Source organism: Hylobates moloch, unplaced genomic scaffold, assembly GCF_009828535.3.
Source record: "Hylobates moloch isolate HMO894 unplaced genomic scaffold, HMol_V3 SCAFFOLD_3, whole genome shotgun sequence".
Taxonomy (NCBI): Eukaryota; Metazoa; Chordata; class Mammalia; order Primates; family Hylobatidae; genus Hylobates; species Hylobates moloch.
Window position 1 is genome coordinate 51494892 of NW_026652278.1, and position 9715 is coordinate 51504606.

Consider the following 9715-nt stretch of genomic DNA (forward strand, 5'->3'; position numbering starts at 1 on the left):
AATTGGCCTATGGTATTATGTTTCTACTTTCTTTGTTCAGTAATGTTACTAATGTTACCCTAAACTCATAAAACATATAATAGAAATTTTAGTATCATCAAGTGGTGAGAGAATTTTTGTTTTCTATTTCCTCTTATGCATTCTTTCTAAGATATCTGGCTTCTCTGTAAGGCTAGTTTAGAATGTTACACTTCTTACACAATTCTAGCTCTATATATGCCATAATTACATAAATAACAGAGGATGAAAATCACTTCAAAGGATGAAACATAGAAATTGATGTAGTGAAGCTTTAGGTTGTCCAAGATAATATTTTCTATTTAAAACGTTGCAAATCTGGCCAATTGAATTATATTCACTTTGAACATCTACAATAAGTGCTTACTTTTGGTTTGAGTAAATACAAATAAATCGCTTAAGAAAATATGGCATTATTCCCCCTCAGGGTGCATTCAAACTAGAATAAAAAATTGTTACAAGAAGAAGATGAAGTCACCAAAAGAGCTGCGAAATGTTAAAATAAAGAATGTCAGGCAGAATACTCATAAGGCTGAACTGGTAACATAATTAGGTACTTGCTAAAAACTTACCAAGGTACAACCTGGGCAATAACACCTTCTAGAATGGCAACCAGACTACATAGAGTGTTAAAAAGAAGAATCTTGGTAAAAATGATGTTAGCAATTAAAAATGAGAAAACTAAGGATAAACAGAAAGGGGTCTAGAAACAATTCAGGAAGAGATATTTGAAAGGCATGTGCTATGATAAAGTTTAAGTGACATAAAATTAATAGTAATATCAGGAAGCAAAAAAATTAGCAGAAATGGAAAGACACAGAGTGAAAGGGGACACTCACTTGAATCACAAGATAATATGTTTGAGTTCAGTACACCGAAATATTTCATTTTTCAATATGATAGACATATAGTAACTCTAGGCACTCATTTCAATATACACGAGCCATTAAAAAGGCACTTCAACGTGTTAGCAGGATCTACTCCATTATAACCATAGATTGCAGGTTTGCCCTCACTCTGAAAAGAGTTTCCTTTGCAGTTTTATGTGGGAAAAATACAATATCAAAATGAGTATATTGCGATACAGAATCTCCCTATTAACCAAATGCAATGACCCAAATATGACCCCACAAGAAGTGAATCGGGTGCATATAACTAACGAGGAGGGTGAAATTGTTCATTCTGTAAAACTGATGGTCAGTCATTGAAGAGAAAAATTTGGGACTGCATTTCAGGAAAAAGAACCAGAACAGTAACACAACTCTGCTTCTACATAATTATACGGACCCTCATGAATCACTTGTGAAGAAAAAAAAACAAAACCTCTTCTCAAAATTCTGTCCACTAATTTCTAAGGGAAAAAAAATGTGATAGATAGGAAACATGATACAGCTAGAGCACAGACATGCAGATGACGAATGACAAATCTTTCTCTAAATTAAGATTTTTAAACGTTCATTTTGCTATTTGAATATAGGACGATGACTCCTGTTTTCTCATTTGATATATTTAATGGAGAGTTCACAGATAACAATTGTTTCCTCGGCTTAAGGTCAATGTATTCAGGTCGTCGTAGAACTGAAAAAGAGAAAAATGCTGAAAGTTTTCAGCTTTAGTGTATTTATTATCTATAAAAAAGGTATTTCAAAGACACTATTTTTACTCTGTTATAATGAATTCAGACTATGTCTCATGATCTTTTGGAAAACTGAAATAATCTCAAATTATTTCCTGAGTACAAAATGTCAATGTAATGAGAGTTTAAATGTGATGACCCAATTATTTCAATTAAATTATACAATATTTATTAGACTATAAGTTGCAAACTGCTATCACATAACTTTATGAATTGCAGAAGATAGAAGAGGATGAAATAATAGCATAAAATTATCTCTTATCATTCTCTCTTTGATAGAAACAGAGAGTATATGTTCATTATAATATTTGATGAGTAAGCTGTCATCATCGGTTCTATCTTTTCATAATACTGTTTATCCTATTATAAACCTAAATTCTGTTTGATCAATTGTTGGTCTCAGAGTGAGGGAATCAGTCTTACATGTATTAATTGAAGCTTTATGGTATGAAGTACAGCCCAAAGATTAATTTTACAAGAAATATGACTATAAGTAAAATAGATTCTGACACTTCTATACAACACGTTACCACATCTTTGTCATAAGCATGATTCTAGACAATACTACTTTAGAACTTTACTTCTCTGTGGTTGAAGGTTGGGAGTTTTTTTTTTTTTTTTTTACAAAGAAAATCTAGTCATATCAAAAATCTGCCATAAGAGAAAGATTTTAAGTTTTAAAGAAGTCAGAACTATAGTTAATAATACTGTATTGTTTACTTGAAATTTGCTAAGAGGGTGGCCTTAAGTGTAACACTATGTTATACTTATGTACAAGTGAGTCTTAAAACAAATAAACACTCATGATTTTACTTGTAGTAACTTTGATTTGCTCTCTGTACAACCAAGCTTCTTGAAAGTAATTTTGACTCTGAGTTTTCAATTCCTCATTTAATATTATTTTAAGTCACAACACATTGCTTCATTTAAAGCTCTGCTATTCATAGTCCTAATTGTTCTTGTCTGTACCAGGCACTTGACATTTATCCAACCATTCAGTTATTAAACAAATATTTATTCAGTGCTTACCTTCTGCCTATTGCTGGGATATGTCCTGGAAATCCAACAGTGGATGCTTCTGTTTTTCTGTCTACCTCCATAAACAGCTCTGCTTCCGTTGGTCTCCAGCAATGCTGTCCAATCTCAACCAGTTAGTTATGCAGAAAATGTTGTAAAACTCAGGTGCCAGCATTATAATCTTTCTTTTTGCCACAGAAGCAGAGCTTATTGACAATAAGAGTAAAATGTTTCAGTTCAGAGGCAAGAATTATACAAGTGAACATTTTGAAGTAATAACAATGTGTGACTATAACAAAATGTAGAGACTTGTAAAGGAAACTACATGATGCCCAATTGCTGAAACACCATTCATAGTGGAGAAATCAGTCACACTATGTGTGTTTTACAAATCATTAACACACTCAGAATAAATGCTTGAAAATACGAATAGCTTAGAGAGGAAAGAGCTTTTCTGTCCTACTACTTACCTATCTGATAACTAGTGAAAATGGCTACTTCAACCTGTAACACATTCAGTGTAACATTTCTAAAATCTATACTTTCTCTAATATTACCGAGCCATGTCAGATGAAAATACACGTAATTTCTGTAGCTATTGTTTTGTGCTAACTTTACAGAATACTGTTCAACAGTATTACATTATTTATTAGTGTCCTTGTCTCAGAGCCAATTAATCATAAACATCCCCACAAGTTGAACTGTCTAACAATGGAATGGATTCTCATGTGTTTTCTGCACACTCGCTCCCCAATTACATTCCATGAGAAGATCCAGAAGAGACTCCCTTCACTAAGGCATTAAGAAACATATGGGTGAGGGGAGATTTTCCACCACTGAAAGTACTCTGGTTGCTCACTTCTGTGGGCTAGATACGAACCATAAAGGAGGCCACAATTGAGAAGTGCTCAGAGATTTCAGTAGGAATGATGTGATTCCAGAAAATCAGATACAACATTATAGAACTTAACCACCAAACAAAATGTGGGTATATCTACAATCAAGGCTGGTAGAGTTGTACAGGTCATCAGAGTGCCTTGGACCAAGAAAACTCTGGCAGTGGCTAAATGATTTTGACATCCTTAGAACAAAATAGAGATCCTCTTAGAATATTGCTTAATTCCTATAACAAGAAATTCTTCAGATCTGGAGCCAAAAGCTTGACTCCAGTCACCACTGTGGGGATATAGCCTCTCACCCAGTTTCTATGTTAATTTTCTGACTCAGAGCCCTTTGATTAAATAGGGTGCCTGGAGGACTCTGCACTATTGACGCACCACTCACAGTAAATCTTTCCCCATGCCTTCCCCAAAGAGACTTGTGGCCTTTTTTATAGCATATCCGCTCTGTGAAGCAATTCACTGTGAATAGCTTTTCCTGGCACCTGAGGAGTTTACCTAGACATATACCAATCTTCATGGATTTCAGAGTCTGGCACTACTGGTCACATCCTTCTTTCCAGAGTGCTTTCCCATTTGTTATTGTTGTTGCTGTTGTTTGTTGTTTTGAGACAGGGCCTCTTTCTGTCCCCCAGGCTGGAGGGCAGTGGCACTGTCTCCACTCACTGCAACCTCCGCCTCCCAGGTTCAAACGATTCTCCCACCTCAGCCTCCTGAGTAGCTGGGACCACAGGCTTGTGCCACTGTGCCCAGCTAATTTTTATGTTTTTGTAAAGACAAGGTTTTGCCATGTTGCCCAGGCTGGTCCTAATTAGAGGGCTCAAGTGGTCTGCCTGCCTCAGCCTCCCAAAGGGCTGGGATTACAGACCTGAGCCACCATGCCCTATCTGTTTTTCCATTTGGATTCATGGAATAGCCTCTCCTGATTCTACTTATATATTTTTAGCTACTTTGTATTATTGGAGCATAATATAGACACAGAAATGGTCCTAAATTATGAGAGTGTAGGTCAATGAGTTTCCCAAATAGAACAACCTCATATAATCACTACATTGATCAACAAACAGGGCAGCCCCCACACCTCAGATATCATCGTTTTGACCTCTTGCAGGTAGTGACCATCTAGGTTTGTCATTACCTTGACTTCTAACACTATGAATTAGTTTTGTCTGATTTTGAGCTCAATATAAATGTATCATACGGTATGCATTCTTTTATGTATGCATTTGTTCATGTATAACCAATAACTCACTTGTGATGTCACAGAAAAAATTCAAGCATCAAATGGAAAAGCAAATTTTAATAGGTAAGAAACTAGTGGCCTTTAAGCTGACAGTATGTTTGTTTGACTAAAAAATATTATTACTTTAAAATAATCAACTTAGCAAAATACAAAATAAGAACATTTCACATGAACATCTTAATTTTTGGTATGTGTTTAAATATCAGCACATCTACTCATATTCTTCATAAACAGAGTCATAAGTCTTAGTAGATGCTGCCATGTTTAGACAGGTTGTCTTCTCTAATTATCCTCAGTCCCCACCATTCCATAGTGTCCCCAGTAGAGATATTACTGACATTTGTCATTTATTGCCATAATTTAGCAATTATGTTGTTTTTCACAGTCAGCTTGCCTTCTTTATTTTAATTTTTATATACCATGTAGGCATCTCAGTGTTTCACTCTTGCTGTGAGACAGCCATAGATCCCTTTTGACCTAGTTTTTATTCTTTCTTTTTCAAAATTATTTTCCCTAAAAGAATAGAGCCTATAAGCCTCCAAATAGTGCATTTAAACTCAATCACATCTAGAAAACAATGCTAAACTATTCAGAAAGAATGAAGAGAATAAATGAATTCTCTAAACCCAGAGCTAATGAGTGCCAGCTCTGAAAATAAAATTCTTGATTCTTGACATCTGGCCTAGTGTGCCTAGGAAGTATAATCAGTTACTCTGACTCAGTTATTTTAATGATTGAAGTAAACTACTTAACAGTTAAACATTATAAACTAAAAATACTTAAATTAGCTTAGATATAATCAAATAATTTCACTTTTTAATTCCAAATAATGAAGTGTTTGGTTGTAGGGTATTAGATCTTTCATGGAAGAAAGTAGTCCCATAAACCTAAGTACAAATTTCAAATGTAAAATAAAACTGATCAAGCCAGGGACCAGGTTTGGCAAAAAGTATTACAAGATATGACTTATAAAATGGCAATTATTTTGAGCAATTTTAATAAGACCTCATCAGAGCATATTGCATGTTCTCATAAAGGGGAAAAGAAGTAAATATCGGCATGTATTGAAAACTTTATACCCATTATACATCAGGTTTTCATTTTACCATTTAATTTTCATGGACATGGTAGGGATAGGATATTGTTATCATCCCTATTCTTTAGTGAGAACTGAGATTTACAAAAGAATAAGTAAATTTTCCAAAATTAATTACTAATAATTTGTACACAGACCATTTCCAAATTCATGAGGTAATTGCTGTTTTAGTTACTTTGGGCCGTTAAAACAAATTACAGTAGACAGGGTGATTAATCAGAAAATGCTTGTTCTCACAGTTCTGGAGGCTCGAAAATTCAAGATAAAGGTGCTTACACATCCAGTGACTGATGAGGGCCTATTTCTTTGCTTGCACAGGGCCATTTTCTCATTATATACTGACATGGCAGAGACTGAGAGAGAAAGAGATGATCTCTTCGGTGTCCCTTCTTATAAGCGTACTAATCTCATTCACCAACTAATTACCTCCCAAGGGCCCACCACTGAATACTATCACACTGGGGACTAGGGATTCACCATATGAATTTTGAAGGTACATAGACATTCAGTTTTAGCAATTTCTAACAATATTACTCTTACACAACCATTTTTCTCACTTAAATATTTTCAATCAATTATTTAATAAATGGAAGCATTGGGATTACTTAGGTATAACCATAAGAATTTATCTGGGAGATAGGTGTGTGTGTGTGTATGTTTTTCATGGGGGAGAAGTTTGTGAAATAGAAGCAGTGGATTGAGAAACTGGATAATAAGAAAATATTCTATTGATGCTGGTGATTTTAATGTAACACGAGTTGCCTGTCCACTGATTCAATCAGTGGGTATTTCAGTATGAGGCATACTTGGTGACTAAGCTTTCACGTGGTAATCTGAGGTTAATATTTACGTAGAATTAGAGTTATAACTCACATAAATTCACACAGAAACATTTTTACATTGCCTACTGAATTTTATACATATATCCAAGAAATGAAGTATATGGTGTTCACCTTTCTCCAGGGATTTATAGGATAATTAGACAAACTCTTCCAACAATTATAAAAATAAGAACTGAAATAACAAGTGCATATTCTGAATTATAAAAAGCATTCAAAATAACAAAAAGCTTATATCTTTGATCCCAATAACCTATTTTAATTTTCTTTTTAAAATAAAAGTTTTAGAGGCAAAAAAAAAAAGCCATAAGTAAACCAAGTACAGATAAAAGAAATAGGAATGAGAAACAGTGTATGTGTGTGTGTATGTTTGGGCATGCCTATAGGTATAGTCGTGTGTGAATTTAAGTGAAAACATTTACTAATTGAATAAAATCCAGTAAGTGTTTTTATGTGTATATGCATGTTTGTGTTGTGTTTTGGAGTTGTTATTTGGCTTTTACCAAATAGGATTGTCACCTATATTGCACAAATAACCAGAGAAAAGTCACTTAAATGGCCATAAAATAAATGCTGAAAATAAATGCAAAAAGAATAGTATTTAGGGTAAGAATGCCCACATGTATTACAGTCCCCAAAAAGCAATTAAGCAGAAGAAATTGCTTTTAGAGCTTGGCAAGATTTAAAGAGTTACCATTAAAGTTTGAGTTGGATGTTACTCCATGAAGAGAATATATCCTTAAACACTGCTGCCCTGTGCATCAGAATATACTCACTTTGTGGACAAAGACATAAAGGCTCTGATATTGGACCTGTTGCTGGTTAGCAATGTCTTGACAAATGGGATCTAATTAAACTAAAGAGCTTCTGCACAGCAAAAGAAACTATCATCAGAGTGAACAGGCAATCTACAGAATGGGAGAGAATTTTTGCAATCTATCTATCTGACAAAGGGCTAATATCCAGAATCTACAAAGAACTTAAATTTATAAGAAACAAACATTGCCATCAAAAAGTGTGCAAAGGATATGAACAGGCGCTTTTCAAAAGAAGACATTTATGTGGTCAACAAACATATGAAAAAAAGCTCATCATCATTACTCATTAGAGAAATCAAAACCACGATGACATGCCATCTCATCCCAATTAGAATGGCAATCAATTAAAAGTCAGAAAACAACAGATGCTGGAGAGGATGTGGAGAAATAGGAATGCTTTTACACTGTTGGTGGGAGTGTAAATTAGTTCAATCATTGTGGAAGATAATGTGGTGATTCCTCAAGGATCTAAAACTAGAAACACCATTTGACCCAGCAATCCCATTACTGGGTATATACCCAAAGGATTATAAATCGTGCTACTATAAAGACACATGCACATGTATATTTATTGCGGCACTATTCACAATAGCGAATACTTTTGAACCAACCAAAATGCCCATCAATGATAGACTGGATAAAGAAAATGTGGCACATATACAGCATGGAATACTATGCAGCCATAAAAACAAATGATTTCATGTCCTTTGCAGGGACATGGATGAAGCTAGAATCCATCATTCTCAGCAAACTATCACAGGAACAGAAAACCAAACACCGCATGTTCTCACTCATAAATGGGACTTGAACAATGAGAACATATGGGAACAGGGAGGGAAACATAACACACTGGGACATGCCAGGGGGTGTGGGGCAAGGGGAGGGATAGCATTAGGAGAAATACCTAATGTAGATGACGGGTTGATGGGTGCAGCAAATCACCATGGCTGATGTATACCTATGTAACAAACCTGCACGTTCTACACATGTATCCCAGAACTTACATATAATAGTTTTTTTAAAAAGAAATGTCTTTGTTAATATTTCCCCTTTTCTTGATATAAATTTAATTTGCAGTTGGGTGGGGCATGGTGGCTCACACCTGTAATCCCAGCACTTTGGGAGGCCGAAGTGGGAGGATCACCTGAGGTCAAGAGTTCAAGACCAGCCTGTCCAACATGCTGAAACCTTGTCTCTACTAAAAATACAAAAATTACTACTCAGGAGGCTGAGGTAGGAGAATCTCTTGAACCCGGGAGGCAGAGGTTTCAGTGAGCCGAGATTGCGCCACTGCACTCCAGCCTGGGTGATAGAGTGAGACTCTGTTTAAAATAATAATAATTAATAATAATAATAATAATAATTCACCGTTATAAGCAGGCTAAATTTAAAATATTTCTTAAGAAAAAGATTGAGACTTTGTTTTAAATAATTGTGTTTTTATGACAATACCTACACATATACACACACACACACAAACACACCAACAAACTAAAGAACGTTTTCTGTTATATATCAAATCATACTTTTATTAGTGTGGTTAATTTTATTTTATTTCTCTCTTATCAATTTATTACCTATCTCTTTTTTTTTTTTTAATTTATTTATTTTATTTTATTATACTTTAGGGTTTTAGGGTACATGTGCACAATGTGCAGGTTTGTTACATATGTATCCATGTGCCATGTTGATTTCCTGCACCCATTAACTCGTCATTTAGCATTAGGTGTATCTCCTAATGCTGTCCCTCCCCCCTCCCCCCACCCCACAACAGTCCCCGGAGTGTGATGTTCCCCTTCCTGTGTCCATGAGTTCTCATTGTTCAATTCCCACCTATGAGTGAGAACATGCGGTGTTTGGTTTTTTGTCCTTGCGATAGTTTACTGAGAATGATGTTTTCCAGTTTCATCCATGTCCCTACAAAGGACACGAACTCATCATTTTTTATGGCTGCATAGTATTCCATGGTGTATATGTGCCACATTTTCTTAATCCAGTCTATCGTTGTTGGACATTTGGGTTGGTTCCAACTCTTTGCTATTGTGAATAGTGCCGCAATAAACATACGTGTGCATGTGTCTTTATAGCAGCATGATTTATAGTCCTTTGGGTATATACCCAGTAATGGGATGGCTGGGTCAAATGGTAT

General features: G+C 35.1%; 1 long non-coding RNA gene across 1 annotated transcript in view; it reads right to left on the reverse strand.

Annotated features, from left to right (window-relative positions):
• Positions 1 to 1509: 1509 nt before the first annotated feature.
• The window catches only part of LOC131382944 (uncharacterized), a 105221-nt gene continuing 97015 nt past the window's right edge, over positions 1510 to 9715 (reverse strand). The window contains exons 3-4 of the long non-coding RNA XR_009212572.1: positions 2684 to 2877; positions 1510 to 1596 (exon numbers count right to left, since the gene is read on the reverse strand). This is a non-coding gene — a long non-coding RNA (uncharacterized LOC131382944). The remainder of the gene's footprint in view (positions 1597 to 2683; positions 2878 to 9715) is intronic.